Source organism: Rhipicephalus sanguineus, chromosome 11 (assembly GCF_013339695.2).
Source record: "Rhipicephalus sanguineus isolate Rsan-2018 chromosome 11, BIME_Rsan_1.4, whole genome shotgun sequence".
In the NCBI taxonomy this organism is placed as follows: domain Eukaryota; kingdom Metazoa; phylum Arthropoda; class Arachnida; order Ixodida; family Ixodidae; genus Rhipicephalus; species Rhipicephalus sanguineus.
Genome location: NC_051186.1, coordinates 84930654 through 84948685, shown reverse-complemented (window position 1 = coordinate 84948685; position 18032 = coordinate 84930654). Strand labels below are relative to the sequence as shown.

General features: G+C 45.5%; 2 long non-coding RNA genes across 2 annotated transcripts; both read left to right on the top strand.

The window, feature by feature from the left end:
* Positions 1–3484: 3484 nt before the first annotated feature.
* On the top strand, positions 3485–6627 carry LOC119373460 (uncharacterized). Its single transcript, XR_005179870.2, has 3 exons — positions 3485–3706; positions 3800–3973; positions 6185–6627. It is a non-coding gene; the product is annotated as an uncharacterized LOC119373460 (long non-coding RNA).
* A 904-nt stretch (positions 6628–7531) lies between these two features.
* Positions 7532–16722, top strand: LOC119373446 (uncharacterized). Its single transcript, XR_005179864.2, has 4 exons — positions 7532–7775; positions 7907–8014; positions 12145–12454; positions 16322–16722. It is a non-coding gene; the product is annotated as an uncharacterized LOC119373446 (long non-coding RNA).
* Positions 16723–18032: the final 1310 nt, after the last annotated feature.

Genomic DNA, 18032 nt, shown 5'->3' with positions numbered 1-18032 from the left:
GTGGTTGGTATCGAATGACAACCAAAGAGAAGCCAGTAAGGACACCTGCATTGGTGCCCCATACTGGCTGTTTGCATGACTAGGGCATCACTGAGAACACGCATTTGGCGTTAGTGTTGAACAATCATTGAGAGCAGCCAGACATCTAGCCATGCCAGGTTGCGAGTCGGAAGTTGGCTGTGCATTCCAACGGACTTGTAGGGCTGTGTTGCTGGTTTATTCTTGGCGATGATTCATCACTGGCGTGCGGTTGCGTGTTCTCACTGATGTCTCGGCCATGGATTTGTCACTCTAGGAGCAGTGCATCGTTGCAATCCAACAATCCGCATTGTTTGGCTGATCTTTGGTTGGCATTTGATGCCAACTGCACCAACAGCTAGCTGGTAGAGTCAGTCACCTGCAGCTGTGCAAACTTGTGACTGACATCCAAATTTAATGCAGAACTGCTGGAATGTGTAGTAGGAAGTGCAAATTACTGGCTAACCTGAATCATTGAGAGTACAATTTCTTTATTAACCCTTTGCGGTTAATAACCTACCTTTGCAGCATTTCGGTCCGAAACCAGTAAAAGCAAAGCTTAAGTAAAAGAAGTTCACTTACTCTTTTAAAGGATGGGGCATAATGCAGTGAGAAAATGCATGCAAACGAATCGACCGCTAAAGAGCTTGACCAGCAGTGCCTAACAACGGACCACTGCAGCCACATTGCATTGTCGGGAGGGGCCCGACAACGAACTTTACCTTCCCTTGTACGACTATGCCTGCTTTCCAAGTCAGGCTAATGTCTGCAGTAGAGGTTCTGATGCTTGCTAGTTTGGCTGGGAAGCGACAATGATTAACAAAGAGAGCTAACATTTTTGATGTATCATTAAAGTTGTTAAGCCTCTTCGTTGTTAAGCGTCTGACTCGTTTGTGCCATAACCAGGGCAATCGTGGATCATTTCAGGAGAATCACATTCCTGACATGTGCAATTATTTTCGTGGCCTGTATTGTAAAAAAATGAGTGCAAATGCTGCTGGGTGATGCGAGGCTTCAAGAAAATTGCCAACCAGATGATGCCACTCATGAGTGAGGTGGAATCAGATCTCTTTCCATACTTTTGTGAGCACTTTGTGAAGGTCTGGCGCTCTCCCACTGGAAATTTCCAAGTAGTGTGCCAAAATAACTTTGTATGGCTGTAATGTGTGTTTAAGGAAATGGTTGATAATTAGTACTATGCACTCACTGTTGGACAATAGCTTTTGATTACTTTTCTTTGCTACATCTTTTACATGCATTTAGAAAAAAAAATTTCCGGCATATTCCACGCATTGCAGGAATATATGCCATGCAAAGCGCTCAGCGAGGGGCTGCCTTTGCCACATTGTTTAACTTTGAGCTGAGCATTACGTTTTTCAGTAGTTAGTTCAGTAGTTGTGTGCATATTGTGGGCTCTCCAGGCACATCAGCTACGTTGTGATGCCTGAAGGGTAGCTTATGGTCTGGTGTACCGTGTAACATGCCACACGTTGGAGCCATTGAGCACAGACATTTGTTTCATCGAAAAGAAGTGCATGCTTCGGTGCACTGATGTGCATATCACGAGCACCGTTCGTCAGCATATCCCTGCGGGGTCAAGCTACACCATAGCTTGCCAAGGCTGATGTGGATATCAATGTTGATTGCATTGTTCTAGTTAGAGATAGTGAACAGTTGAGATTAGACAAGTGCCACAACCACAATGCGTGGTCGTGAGACGCGGAAGACAATTTTCACAGTAGAAGCATAGGACAAATTTCTTTATATATTGACGTGATTGCTGTGTTGAAACAAAACTTTGCCACAGTGGTTTGTTTCCCAGTGTACAGTCACCACTGTCGAAAGTGGGGGGGGCTAGCACCCCCTTTGCCCCCCCCCCCCCAGTAGATACGCCTATGATAATGACCCATCATTCTTGTTTGTCACACACTCGTGCCATGCTATGCCAATTTAGGCAAACCAAGTGAGAAAAGCGCTTGGAAAGTACCCAGACATAGGTGACTGGATGGATTGTTGATAGGTATATAGGTGCAGTCAACATTCATTTGGTCTGCTAGAAAATGCTTCGCAATGAAAAGCGAACAATGTTGAGCACATATGTACTCCCAGAGTAAGAGAAAGCATGTGCAAACTGTTCATTACACAGTCTTGTGCTACTATTAGGTTGGAAGGGGATTTGGCACCTGCTACCACCTCGTCCTTGAGTTTGCGTACTCATCAACCTTCCATCATCCGACGTCAGCCACTGGAATATCCTGCCATGGTCTTGAATGATTTTAAAGAAATGGTTGACGGTTCAGAGTGCTATGTAAACTACTACAAAAAAGCAGGAAGCCGTCTTGTACCTGACATATACACACTGCAGTGCACTTACCAAACTCGTCAAATGACTGAGTTTGCAAGTGTTTAGAAAAGTATATGCTGAACCCAGTGAAAATATTACAAATTGAACGTGTTTGACGATTAACAAGCAACCCAAAGTACATTCTTTATTAAGAACATGAAAGCATCTCATTTGGCTAGGTTGTAATTGCAGAGAGCACTACGAAGTCGTGTTGCCGAGTTGTGTTATGAGTAATAAGGCAATGCGAGAGGCCGAATTGTGTTTGCTTATATGATTTGGTAGAAGCGAAGTCTGCATGGCATCAATGTTCTCTCTCAGTTCTTCTTTCTGATATTTGGTGACTTCAGCGTAGAGCGTACGTTCCAATTCAGGCTCGTCCCGAGCCCTCAAGGGAGTGCTTCGTCGACAAGCTGTCTGTCGATGTCGACTCTAGGCCTTCAAGGTTGACAGAAAGACTCACTGCAGCTATGCATGCTGTTGCGACACTGCCTTCACAAATGTTGATGGCCAACTGATGGTAGCGGCGGCTTGAGGATTAGAAATACACTTTTTTCTGCAAGCTGTATTTAGGAGCACGGTTGGAGGAGGAAATAGGGGAGTGAAAGGAGATAGAGGAAAGGAAAGGCCACCCATCTCAAGATATATGAGTGCACCAATCGGCAGGCCGGGGTACCTCTCTCCCCAGTAGAAAAACCGGTGGTTGCCCGGCATCTCTGGGAATTGGACCCAGTATCTCCCGCATTGGAAGGGGACTAACAACTGGACCACCTTGCCAATCTGCCTTTTACATTTTCCTGTGCTGCCCTCTGCCGTTTTAGTAGCGACTTGGACGACCGGTATCGCCAGAAAGAAAGCCTCCGGGATTAAGAGACATTTCGCGACTTTTCCGCCAGGGGAAGGGCGCATGCGCCGTGGCATTGCGAAAAAGGTGGATTGGCACAGCAAGTCGGGACTCCTCTGCGGCCGTACGCCTTTTCGCCGACCTATAGCCAAGCAACGCGATTTGGTGTGCTACTTCCTCTACTGAGGGAGACGGTGAGCCGTCCCGTAAAGGTGCGTTGTAAATAATATTTTAATATATAGGGAACGTGCACTGAGCTGGTGGCGCCGCTGTGCGGGAGCGAACGAAATGAATTGGCGTGCTACGTGTAGCAGCCGCTCCACGAGCCGAGCCGTGTCACGCCTTTGGAGGAGCTTTGCAATGTCGCGCATGAATTGCTGCGTCGTCAACTGCACTAATAGTTATAAGAAATGCCCTCCTGGAACAAAGTTCTTCCGTTTTCCGGGGCGACAAAGCCTCCTAGATCAGCGGGAACGGTGGATTCGCAGCGTACGCCGCGTGAAGTAAGTGATCAGCTGTGCATGGTTATGAAGTACATCTTGTAACTAGTTCGCTGTGAATTTACGCTCCACGCAAGTGAACCGGTATTTTTACAGTGCAAACGGAACCGAGTGGCAGCCGGCAAAGTGGTCTCGGGTCTGCAGTGTACATTTTGTTGGCGGAAAGTCATCGACGGATCCAGCTTCTCCCTCGTACGCTCCTGCTGTTTTTCCGCCGACGTACCGCAAAACTTCGGCGATAGCAGAGCACAAGAGGTCTCGCTATGAGAGGTCAGTAGGCTTTTCCCGCGTTCAACAATAAGTACAAGGTACAAAGCGTTCAGCCTGTTGCGCGGGCAGCTGGAAAGCCGCGCGACTTAGCTTAATCCAAGTAATTGGGTGTTTAAAAAATAAAGAAGAAAAGTCACTGTCCCGGACACATCCGCATGTGCTGGGGTATCATCCATAAAATCATGTTTTCTTTTTTGTGGATGCATTAAACAAGCTGGGTGCAAATATTTTAGGAGGAATATATAACTCTATTACTCTCTATAGACACTCACGCAGCGCTCGCATTTCTCCTGGCGGCAGAAGTCTGCGTCACGCGGGATGTCCTACCAGTCCTACACTTCCGCCAGATGTTCTCTGCTTCCGCCATAGGTGTTCTGTGCTTCTGCGGCAGCAGCACGCGAGGTGAAGTTTCGTTGGCGATGGCGCCTGAAGGGAAGCGGGCGCGTAGCTCGAGGTACTGCTGTGTCGTTGATTGTCACAAAAGCCGAATCAACACTAAGGGGCTGGTACCAGGAGTGCGATATTATTGCTTCCCCAAGAAATGGCACGAGATAAAGAGGCGAGAAGCGTGGATCGCCGCAGTGCGCCGCGCAAAGTAAGTAATCAACGTGATTTCGGCGCTGAGGCAGCGGGAAACGCATGGATGGGGCTTTGACTGTGTGTAACGCTCGGCTAGCGCGGTGTTCGAGCGTGCTGAGAGATCGAATAGGTGCATTCATGGGTTGTTCGTTCCTACAGGGTACAGTGTAACAGAGAAATGCACCGACTTCCTTTTCACAACGTCGTGCGGGCCGATGGTGTGCATGTTACAGCAAAGCATCGTTTTTGTTTATTGTAATGAAAGTGCGAAGCTTAAGCGGTTGCTAATATTTACAGTCTCCATCTCTTTATCAGTCCTCACCACCTTATGAAATGGTGCATGTTAAAGGGACACTAAAGAGAAACAATGAATTGGTTTAGATCGATAAATTGTGCTCTGAGAACTCTAATGTCGTTAATTTGGCCATCATACGTTTATTAATACAGGAGAAAATCAAGTTCAAAGTTTCCTCTTTAAACTTCGCGCCAAAATCTTCCTGCGTGACGTCACGGATTTCAAAGTGTATTTATCGTATTTTGGCGCCATTGGCTCTACAAGATTACCCCAAACTTGGTATATTAAGTCATTGGCTCCCTAAGAGGGCAATGTACTTCATTTTTACCGATTAGGAACTACGTAGCCCCCAGCATAGAGTTTCCTACAATACTTACTAGAGGGAACTCTGGCGCTAGTGTCTATGGGAGCTGCAATGCATCGCGCTTCAGCCAGCATGGGAATCATGGGTACTACACGGATTTGTCTAAACTTCGTTCTTTTGGCTCCGTTTGACTCCGCGTCGCCTGCATCCGCTTTGTCGCAAAACGAAGTTCAGCAAAAATCAGCAGTTTCACTTCACCACTTTAACTTCTTTAGGCTCACCGATTCAAATCTGGTCACGAAGTTCACAACGATCCATTCTTTTATCCGAAAGAAAACCAAAACATTGCAATAAACAAAGCCACAAGTGCGTTCGAAGCCCACAAGCACGAAGACTAGGCAAATCCGTGTACTACCCATCATTCCCATGGTGGCTGAACGATTGCAGCGCCAGAGTTCCCTCTAGGTCATTTTAGGAAACTCTATGGCCCCCAGTTGACGCCGTCAAAACATGTGACGTCACGGCGAATGGTGCGGAAACTTCAAGGTGGCGTCGCCACCCACATTTTGTTTTTGCTCGTTTTTGGCTTACTAAGCGTCTTCTCACAGCAAGCGTGGCGTTTTTGGTATCGTGAAAGAGTACTCTACTAATATGAGAAAAATCGTTTTGCTCTTTAGTGTCCCTTTAAAGCTAGCCACGCTGCTGCTGCTCCGTATGAAGTGTGTATTGGCCATAAAGCTGTGGCCACTTAGTGCGAAAACAACGAAAAAAAAAAATGAGGGGAAAGCAGCAAGGTGAGTGCTATGTTCAGTACTTTGTGCAGGTGAAAAGTTGTTATATAGCCTATGAGTACCTTGTTGCCATGCAACAATTGGAAAAGTGCTCACCTTGTTCCTTTTCCCTCCGTTTATTCGTTGTTTTGTGCCAAGTGACCATAGTTCTATGGTCAGTACGCAGTATTAACCAACTAGCCCAGCAGCAAGTACTTCAGTATCGAATGTTATGTGCACATTTGCTTTTCTCTCTTGCACAGCGCATATGGAGGTGCGTGGGTGCCATCAGAAAATTCACGGATTTGTAGCAGACATTTCGTGGGAAACTGCAAAAGTGATAGCAGCATGGATCCGTCGTATGTGCCCACGATTTTCCCCCGGTGTACTACAAGAAACGGGCACCTACTGATCCTCAAGCAGCACAGAGGTATATGCCCAGCAACAAGTTTTATTTATCAGAAATTAATAGTGCCTCAGTAATGTATGCACGCATAGTTTCTGGATCTCTACCTGTGCCTTCTCTCTAATCATATTGATCGAGACAGTTCACAATGCAGTACCACAATGTGTATTTTGGCAAGGCAAAAAATAAAAATAAAAGACTAGAGGCTGGGCCACGTACAGTGGTGCAGTCAGGTGTCGGGGGTTTTAGACAAGATAGGATGAGTGGATGAAGTTTGTTACAAATACTAAAAATAGAAGGAATATGCACTTAATTAGCAAAAAAAAAAAAATCACATTGTACTTCCAATGAGCAGCCTTAATTTTTCTGTTTCCTGGGTCTATAAAACTTGCTAGTAGTGTTATGTTTGTTATTATGTTGTTGGTATTATGTTAACTTGTGGCTGCATATTGGAAAGGAAAATTATTGTGCATAGAGCACAATACCTTACCCCTAGGCAGTTCGAACACTTGCGCATCGTGTAGGCTTGCATTGCATTGCAAGGGCCGACATGCGGGTGATTTCGTAACTTTCCTCCCTGATATGTAAAGCTCAGAGCGATCTCAGAATGGCTGCCTCAACCACATAGCGCCATCTGTTAGGAGGCCTGCGTATGAGTTTTAACTCGGTGGTTTGGTTTGCGTGAACTGCATAATGCAATAAACGTGAAGAGGCGAGGGATTTTTTAGCATGTCTGAGTGCTTCACCACCACGCTGCAGTTCATATGGCGAGCATTGGGAAGGCTGCAGCGAATGTCTGTGTCTTCAATGTCAGTGACTACTGCCTGTTCTTAAGGCTGTAGATAGAGCAAAAAGAACGTACCTGATGATGAAGTGAAGAATGCAGTCTGTGGAGAACATCTAAGACAAAAAGTTCAAGCTATTTTTTTGAAGGGCATACAGTGTTAGTACAGAGGCGTGAAAAATTCTGTTTAATTGAAGGGAGATTATGTTGAAAAGGTAGCACAGTTGTTGCATTTCTATCACCATTAAAAGTTGGTCAGGCCAGAAACATACGGAATTACCTGTATGTTGATGCTGGTCCTTCCCAATAGCTCCATACAGTTCTGCTATGCCCCTGGCATATTATGGGTCTTTTGGTACAGCATGTCCTCGGTTGTTATCCATCACTTTCCTTTTGTTTTTTTGTTCTGTTAATGCGGCAATGGCACTGCACGAAGGCAGCTGGATTAGGACCCTTGGAGCAGGTTGCTCTACAAAATTCTCCCCAAGTTGCCCCAGCAGCGAAAGATCGAGCTACTTGCATGTGCCCTAGTTGCACACTTCAAAGAGACCCGAAGTTACTAGCAAAGATGCCACCCATAGCCATGCGCGTTGGTGGTCGCCATGTTTCATCTGCCCCATTCAAGACATCAAGACAAGCTCATTCACTTACACAGACCGATGCTGTAAGTAGACATGCTTGAGATACTGAACTGAGTTCTTCCGTGCTTACTTGTCATTTCGATTAGGGGGATGCCCACTTTGAGCATTGCATTAAGAAACTCAACAGCTTCTTTCATTTTTCCAAACCTTACAGGCATGTCAGGCGGGAATGGAATTACGGGGAAGTCTGATTGTCTTCATGTCGGCGACCACTGGAGCCGAAGCATCAACTCAAGTTTCTCACACTGAACATTGCAATAAGGTGCGTTCTCAGCAGTACACATTTGCTCACCTTACCTCGTACCTGATATGGTAGTATTGTGTTTTGTCATAGTGGTTGCAGTGCGGTATCTATAGGCAAGTATAGTGGATATGTGGGGAAGGGAGGGGAGGGGGGGGGTTGGCAGGAATGCTCGGGAGTGCAGTCTGTTGGGGTGGTTGCCTCCCCCCCCCAAAGAAAAAATGGTTTCAGAGCGACAGATTCCACAACAGTCTGTGCTGTCTATGTCCTTTGTCAGCTTGCCTGTTCAAGAGGTGCCCTATTTCTCTGTACCTGTGCTGCCTGTAAGCTCAATACTGCTTAATATGCCATCCCAGAGCATGCGAAGAAGCAGCGCTAAAAATTCTGTTACAAGGTGTTGGATTGAGTGTATTGGCCCTAGGCGCTAATGATTCACAAACATCAGCACATACCAAACCGTCGAAGAGTCCAGTAAGAAAGCATTTTGTGGCTGCAAGCTGTTAGTAACTCCACAAAGCAAGAAAGGGAGCCCAGCTCCCGACAGTCTCACTTCAAGTTACTGCCCTGCTAAAAGGAGTGGCTAGATATGGGGCTGTGCAGGCTTTGCATAAGCACATTGAAGTATAAGCTGTGAATTGCAAAAATGTGTACTATATCACTATGGTGGATAAAGGCTGCCATTTTGGTACCTGATGAGATTGGATTGTAGAATATACTGCATAGCTCACTCACAGCACATACGTTACTCCGTTACAACCGAAGAAAAAAATGCCAGCTCCGCCCACAACCATCACTCTCCCTCCCACAGAGAATTTGCATAAGTACTTTGTCCAATACCACTTACTCATTTTCCTGACATCAGGCACTCCTGGAGTATTACAGATAGTAGTTGACTTTCCCAATACAGACCCACGTTTGTGTCGATGGCTTTAGAATAGAAAATTGAATGTCCTGGTAAGTTTCATCAGAGGCTGTGACATTGTTGCTCAGCCAAACGTAATGTTTTAGGTTGTAACGACGATGCTTTAACTCTTAATATGCATAGTATTTACATTAGCTGAGAAAAAAATACGATTCTAGCAGAAACCAGCTAGCATGACTGCCTTTCACAGTGACGGGCAGGTGTGTCATGGTTCTGCAGGCAGAGCTTTCATTTTTTCTTGGGTTGCCACAGAGTATAGAGTACTGACTGCTCCTTGGTATAGTCACATCACCATGTATGTTGCATTAACTCACAGGGATTCATGTTAAATGTAATAGGCACCGTTTATCACTGCCACAACAAAGTTGTCAACCTCGCAGTACCTGCGATATTTATGAACGATAACATAGATGTATGAATGTTTTATCACATGACGTCAGATTGTTCATTCATCAATGCTTGTGCTTGTACTTTTCAATCTGACCTGTGACGCAGCCCTGCATATGTAACTTCCTAAACTTGGGAAGGAACAATGTGCAGCTTATAAACAACTGGATGGTTTTAATCCTAAGCTGTGGAAGTACAGTAGAACCCCGCTGATACGTTTTTGAAGGGACCGTAGGAAATAAACGTAAGAGACGGGAAACGTAAGAGCCGAAAAACAGAAAAAACTGCAAAATATTTAGTGGTACAGAATCTTATTTCAATTCTTACGAGCAGCACGAAAATTGGCGCGCTCAGCCGCGATCTAGTCGATGGATAGAAACGCGGAGCTTAGGACGGCCTCATCCACAGAAATGTAATCAACGTATGTGATTTTTTTAACACCAACAGCTGTAGGCATGAAAGAACTAAGCACACGCAATCACGACCGGCGCGGCAAATCCGACCAGGAACCGCACGCACGACCATGCGAGCTCCAACCAGCTCGAACTCCTCCCGCTCTCCGACAAATAACGATGATGATGAGTCTACGCCAACACGATGGCAGAAGTGAATGCCAATCTCGAAGGCCTTGCTTTCGCAAGCAATTACGTCATACACGCCATGTTTGTGCAATACAAATCTCAAAGGCTATGCTTTTGTCAATAGTAAATGCCAATCTCGAAGGCCTTGCTTTCGCGAGCAGTTACGTCATAGACGCCATCTTTGCAATTGGAATCTCGAAGGCCATGCTTTTGTTTGCATCAATTGAAAGATTCTGTTGCTTGCGCCTCTCACGCGGCTAATATTACGGTCAAACGAGGCCAAGCTGCGTGAAAATGCACCATGGCGGCTCTCTTTGGTAGTCACTCGGTCGGCTCCGAGCGCACTTAGCGACGTATCATACGGGAACGGTCCGACAGTTACGACGTAACAGCGGGGTTCCCAATACATTGTATCCTATGGGAGCTATGCCGGGACCGGCGGAAAACGACGTAACAGCCGAGAAAACGCAGCAGTGAGGAACGTAACAGCGGGGTTCTACTGTATTTGGAATACTACCTCAAATTGACAGTGCAGCTTATGAGAAATCCATATGATAGAATGAATCTTCTTTTTACATGACGAATGGACATCACGTGACGATGCGTATCAGATTCACGTGGTCTGATCACACGGATGACAAATGCCAAGCCATTTGCCACATCCTGATTCTGGTGGTCTCGTGGTCAAGCTCTGCAGATTTAGCATGGAATAGTGTGTAAGTCTGAAAACGTGTGCTGTTTTTTCCTACATGAAGTCTTGTTGAAGTTGTGGCAATAGGCAGTTCACATCACTCACACGAGAGAAAAGAAACTATCATCGCCAGCTGATTTGCGGTAACCATAATTTCTTTTAGATGCGGAGCATGTTATGAGCGAGCTTGATCCGGTGGCGTCCGCACTCCACTGCGCATGCGCCTGCTCTCTCTCCCACTCCCCTCCTTTACGCAGGTGTTCGGTCGCCTTCTCTCCTCTCCTCCCCCACGCTGCAGCCGCGGCGCAGCTTCTCCTCCCACGTGATGCAGCCGCGCCGCAGCCAAATACAGCCTGTAACCCACTCTCTCCTCTCCCTCCCCCATTTCATATAAGCGCGTGCGCTCGGTCAGCTTCTGTCATTCTTGCTTCGCTCCCGTTCAGATGAGTTGTAACTGACAAAAATTACTTAGCGCAATACAAACACGGCACTCAAGGAAGGCACACAAGGGACAAGCGCTACTTGCAACTGTTTATTCCACAAAGTCGTCATGAAACATATATATATATATCTTAGCGCATGCGCAGGCCCGCTCAATGAAAAAACAAGAAATGAAGATAACAGATTTTCTATCGCACTCGAACGAATTTAGCTTCATCGACACGTATATGCGATAGAAAATCTGTTATCTTAATTTCTTGATTTTTCATTGAACTAGTCTGCGCATGCGCTAAAGGTATATATATATGTTTCGTGACGACGTTGTGGAATAAACAGTTGCAAGTAGCGCTTGTCCTTTGTGTACCAACTAGGCCCCCATAAAGTCCTATTATTGAGTAGTAACGTCAACGTCAGCATCATTTTCGCTTTGTTCCCGTTCAGATGAGTTGTAACGTCAATGTTGGTGCCAGTTGCAGCAGCACTCTAACCTCTGCCGAGATCGTCGCGGAGCAGCAGCAGCGCAGGGCTCGCTACGTAATGATAACGCAAACACTAAATACAAACCGCACACACTAACAGAAAGGCTGAGTGAATGTAAACGGAAACTTGGTGTGCACCCCCAATGCTGCTTCGCATCCCCTCATGGTGCCCTTTAGTGGGTGATGGTGTAATTTTTGCATCTGTTTCTTATTTACCGTGTGGCACCGTCTGTATAGGATACAGAGAACAAGCATACATTTGTAATCTATGGCCTCTGAGATTACAACGGCGCCTGTTGGCAGCCGTGCATGCCACTGCAGCATCTTTGAGGCCTCGGAAACAGTGCTCAGAAGTTCTCGGAAACAGTACAAAGTGGTTATGAATACCTTGCTATCGAAGCATTTAGAAGCAAAGTTAAAAGAACTGCGTGAACCATATAAGAACACTGCCAGAATATCTATCATTAGCTATGGAGAATTCTGAATTTCCAACAACTGCTTGGAAAGAACACATCTGTTATGTGCTGTGTGAATGTACGTGGTAAGCTGTACTTCCATAGAACTTGGCTTTTTGCTGCAACATGGACTAAATTTCTGAAAAGCTTGCTCATGCTGCGTTGTTCCCTTGTTCTTTTCATTTGCTTTTGCAGAAACTTTGACAGAACGAGAGGGAGCAGCTAGCTGACTCAACACCCGAGTTGGCAGGTGATGATGGCATCAGCCAGTGCAAGATATAGCAGCAGAAATGGTGGCACAAAGTGTGCTTGATCTCATGGGACAGTAAGAGCATGTCAAGTGATAATGGTGGTATTTTACAAGGATCACAGGAGACTGCGGTGGCCACCATACCGATTTGCCTTCCATCGTAGTCACTTGGGAAAATGCTACCTCGTCAGCCATATTTACCACATCAGCACAAGGTCAAACTCTCGGAGAAAGTGGCTGACTTATATAAGTCAAGTGAGTAGAAGTTGCGCTAATAGCCCTTCATATATGTGTGAAACACTGTTTTGCATTGGCACAGCCAGGCAGGGGTTCGAACACCCCCTGATATATTTAAATTTGGATACCGCCCCTTTCCCCCAAAAATTTTTGGCTACGTGGGTGACACCCCTGCCATTTTGCTTTTCTTTAAAGAAGTACTGACACAAAAATTTTGCATCGTTTTTTTCTGTTGCAATACATGATGACCCACTTATTCCAGCTGGAAACCTCATTTGCTCAAGAACATGGTGGTTGATTGAACATGGTGGTTTGGAGAGGTCTTTATGACACCCAGTTGCACTTTTCGTTTCAGGGAGTGTTGAGAGAGGCAGGACCAGGCTGATTTCTTTTGTACGCACAGCTGGCCACATGGCCACATAAAAACTGGGATGCGTGCCACGCATGGAAGCGCAAGCGCTTCAGTGCTGCGTTGACAACTGTGGCAGAGAGCACATGCAAGGAGCACGGCTGCCAACAGACACTTGTGACTTCCGTAGTTATTGGTTTTCTACATTAACCCGTCACGGTCCCTAAGTTGCAGCCACGTTACCGCTGGTCCAGTCCAAAACATTTTAGGTACCACATTAATTTTAGGTGCCATGTTAGAACGCACTCACATATGCAAATGGACAGCAAGATATTTATTGTTTCCCTGTTCTGTTGCAGTCCTTCGGCGTTACTTTGAAACTAGGTGGTACCGCTCAAAGCATTGCTCAGGTTAAAGCCCGAGGTTCGTTAGGGCGTGTAGATGCGCACATTGCAAGCTGCTGTTCACCGTGTTGTGTTCGTGAATGCTGTCATCGCAGCACTCATCTAGTGGGCTTTCTTCTTCATCGGAGGGAAGAACATAATCTGCCTCTTCATCACTTTCTACACAGCCAGGGGAACCAGTTTCACAGAAAGCGCGTGGCATCAAGATGCACGCATGAACAACATTGGCCGACAATAGCTTTTCCACTGTGTCTTTTGTTTTTCTTGCTTCGTGTGGTTCTGCCACCTCTTGAGATTGCAATGAGATAACGGTTGTAAGCTGTTACGCCACTATACAAAAGGTGGCGCTACATATATTTCGTAAACAAAGACGCACGCAGTATAAACACCTTGACAGATGCCTCCCAACAGCAGACTGGGGAAGCCGCTCCTTGATGGCGGGTGCATCGCAGCAGGGGACCTTAAAGGGGCCCTGCAACACTTCTTCAAATGATCAACAAATGGCTTCATTAAAGGAGTTCGTTGCCTCACGAATCGACTGCCGCAATAATTTTTAGAATCCTTCATTTATGAGCGGAGCTACAGGGATATGTGACACACTTTAAGCATTTTCTCTCTTTTCGTACCATCGAGCACGCTGAAAGCTACGCACGAAGGGGGATGGCAAGGGGGCAAGAAGCTGTGTTCGCTTATCAGCGAGCATCAGGACCTTGAGCACTTCCTTCTTTTTCTTCGAACGCGCAGCTTACATTCAGTGCGATTGTGCGCAGGCATGTCATGGCATCCCGCAGCTGCAGTAACTATATGAGCTGGCGATGCTCATATCAGTCAATGGCCGTGGACTTTGTGTTTATGGCGCGATCATTTGGGTTTATCGCATCATTTGTCGAGAGAAGAGTAAGCGGTTTCTAGATGACTGAGAATCTATTGTAAATTGCGGGCCGCGTGCTGCACTATAATGTTTGGCCCACACGTTCTCAGGAGCCTCGACAGTGTTTTCTGACCACGCTAAAAAAAAGCGTTGCAGGGCCCCTTTAAAGGGTTAAAACCGTGCTGATGTCGCTGTCGCAAGGTTCTCCATTTAAAGCTAAGCGGTGCGGTATACATTTAAAAAATTTATTTTAATATGTTGTAGGTTGTATTTACAGTTGATATTTGTGAGACAATGCGTGCAATATTGTTGGCCAGTCATCTTGCTTTTGAAATATTGTGTCAGTGCTCTTTTAACAGCACAAACAAAATACTTTAGGTGCTGGAAGAAGCGAGAGCAGCAGTCTTAATGTTATGGAGAAATCCGGAAACAATTTGGACGTGTCATTCTCTCGGCACATACTTGCTCAATGTCCCAGACGTGTCGACAGCGTTGTCCTCAACTTGCCGGCATTGACATCGCGTGGAGAGTTATAGGGGCACGAGAATCAGCTATGTGCTGCCGAGAGTAAAGTTGCATCTTGCGTTGATTATTGTTTTAACCTAACATAACGCAATTTTTAATCCATTACATTCATATTAATCTTCACTGGCATTGTGGCTGCCACGTTAGTAGTTCTACCCCCATATGTGCAGGTACTATTTAAAGGGACACTACAGAGAAACAATGAATTGGCCTAGATCGATAAATTGCGCTCTGAGAACTCTAATGTCGTTAATTTCTCCATCATAGGCTTATTAATAGAGGAGAAAATTAAGTTTAAAGTTTCATTTTTAAATTTCGTGCCGAAATCTCCCTGCGTGACGTCATGGATTTCAAAGTGTACTTATATTTTGGCGCCATTGGCTCAACAATATTACCCCAAACTTGGTATGTTAAGTTTATAGTCCCCTCAGAGGACAGTGTACTTCATTTTTACCGATTAGGAACTATGTAGTCCCTAGTAGGCGCCGTCAAAACATCTGACGTCACGGCGAATGGTGCGGAAACTTCAAGGTGGCGTCGCCACCCACATTTTGTTTTTTGCGCATTTTCTCACTTAGTAAGCGTCTTCTCGCAGCAAGTGTGGTGTTTTTGGTATCGTGAAAGAGTACTTTACTAATATGAGAAAAATCGTTTTGCTCTTTAGTGTCCCTCTAAGAACCCTACCAAAGCAGCAGCAAAACATGCGTCACCTAATGACTTGTTACCTTAGCTGCTTTTCTTTGGGGGCATCTTTCGTCATTTCTCATTCCTACAATTCATACAACAAAGATGGACTTTTTGTAATTGGTTGCAAATGATAGAGATTAGCAGCAGGTGGATGGAGAGAGCTAAAGTAGTTCAGCTGATAAAACTTCTCCTAAAGTCCTTAAGAACTCCTTCAAGGTCTAGAATGACATAACGTTGAGGGAATCGGCAGGGATTCATTGTACAATAAGGTAAAATCTGCAGTCACAAGAGAACACTTGACGTTCATACAGTACTCATGGACTGAAACGTGAAAATTTGGGGATAAATAATGCATATACTTTTGTTCCCAGTGTCTGCAGTTCGTGTCATATCATCGTAATTTTGACTCGTACGCTTACGTAAGAGTGAACATAACCTTTAGAGGTCAGATTTGCAGTGACATCGTGCGGTTATCATGAACAATTGCTCACAGCGGCCATTATACTAAGAAAAAATGTGCGATTTCAATCTGTGAGTACCGTACTGTTTGTTTCTCTAGCGTTCACACCTTACTTCTACAATTAAACTTTTGGGCATATTTACTGCCATATTTTTCTCAATTACTAAGCATTGCTGTATCGCTACACCTTAATTTTTTTATGTACACAACCTTGTACATGACTATCACTGTACAGCTCCTTGATATGTCTTGTAAGGACGACGGTATGTGTAAATAAAGTAGAGGTGAACGCTCTGCACTTTATAAATTTTGCTAGAAATGCTTTAAACACAAAATTCATGTGCACATGTACTGATGACTTAATCTAGAGAGATTACTTTGTTAGGTACAATAGCATGACTGATTATTACCTTTTATTTAAAAATGAGGTGATGTAGAGCTTGACTAGTAACTATAGAAGACGCTTAGCTGTGTAAAAATTGCTGTAGATGCTGGATAGGCTACTTAGTTTTTGAAATAGTCTCTTTGGAGGTTGATAGCGTTTTGGTTACTAGAAAGGTATTTCAAATGTTTTCCTTTGTTTCTTTAGGTCGCTGGGAATGATGGCAGCTGAAAAGGAAGATGTGGATTCTTCAGGTCTGGGACACCGAGCAGAATGAGATGGCTTTTCAGGATATGTGCAGTTGACATACTGGACTCCCATCATCTTCTCAACATTCTGCAACAGCAGAGCTACCGAAGCATGAATGTAACCTGTGAAAACAAGCTAATTCTATTCTTGGCCAAGCTTGGGAAAAGCTTCCATACTTTGTCTGTGATGTTATTGTGATAGGAATTGTGTATATGGACACTCTTGACGGGTTCTTGCCATTGCTGTTATGTTCTGCATAAAGTCCAAATCTATAACAGTGCCCCATGCATCGTATATTCTACACGCGAGTAAAAGCGCACGAGTGCTAGCGACGAATGCGGCTCAAGTAGAGAGGAAACGAGCCGGCCATGTCTGTTACACGAAGGGCACATGCTATGACATCGCCCTGTGCACGAGGGCTGCTGTCGATGGCTCCTCAAACAGAGAGGAAACACCCCGCCCGTCTTTCATAAGGCGAAGTAGCATGGAGGGGCGCTGTTTGGAGGGAGCCGTGTCGTTCGTGCAGCAAATGCGAACTTTGATCATAAGGGTGCATTCGCGAGTTGTGGCACGCACGCTATCTCGACAGACATCAGTAGACAGCTCGTATACCCTTGTATATGCTGTGCTCTCACTACTAACTTCGTGTTCAAATGACAGACAGCACGAAAACCACTTCGCTTCCTGGAGCGGCCGTATTCCCTTACACCAGCGTTTTGTAGAGTTACGCGAGATTGGGTCCAAAAGAGTTACCTGCTAACCTTCCAATCTGTTGCTATTGCATTTATTGTTTTGCACTTGCAGCGAAACTGATTTTTTTGGACCATCTGCATCAACTGCATCAAGCATTTTGAAGAAGTGCTCGACATCATGGGTGTCAGAACAGGGGAGTGGGGGAGTGACTGCTCCCCTTTGTCTATAAATGAGGGAGCATGGCTCACCCTGACAAAGGGCACATATGGGTTGTGGCTTCTTGCTGAGTGCCAGCAATACTTTATTGCTGGCACTCAGCAACCATACTTTATGTATGTTCGTGCGTGCGTTTGTATGTGCGCGCGTATATATACGTAAGCAAAACTGAAAAACATGGCTGATCCCTCCGTCATAGGAATCGGTATAACACGAAAGTGAAACTTGTCTTCACAGAAGTAGTGCTTATTGTGTAGTGATATATGAGAGCTTGAACAATGTCTATTCGTGTTTGGCAGCTACAGCACCGTTTGACGTGGATGCACCCATGTTGACAGCATGTCTCTATCGCAACTACTAACGCCCATGATCATGATTAAACCGTTGTGGTAGCTGACGGGGTGAACATATATTTGGACACAGCGAATCGTGAATCCCGCGTAAGGATATCAACAAGCTCATAATCAACATTGGTACCGGTATGCACTTCTTCAAAGCGTTGTCAGTTAAGGAGAGAAACGCACGGTGCGCGCTTTCTAGTAATGGGTAACCGACGCCTTGCTCATGCATACATAACACACACTGCGCTTCAGAAACACGGGAGGTCGAGGTTCGTAGCCTGGGCCGCAAACGCGTGCGTCCCGCTGGCCTCTGTCTCGCAGGCGCTGCTCTCGCTCCACCAAGGCACGACATTCGCCCGTCGAAATCGCGTCCTTTCTGCAACGCATATTGCAGCAGTTTTGTTAGTCGGTGCTCTCGC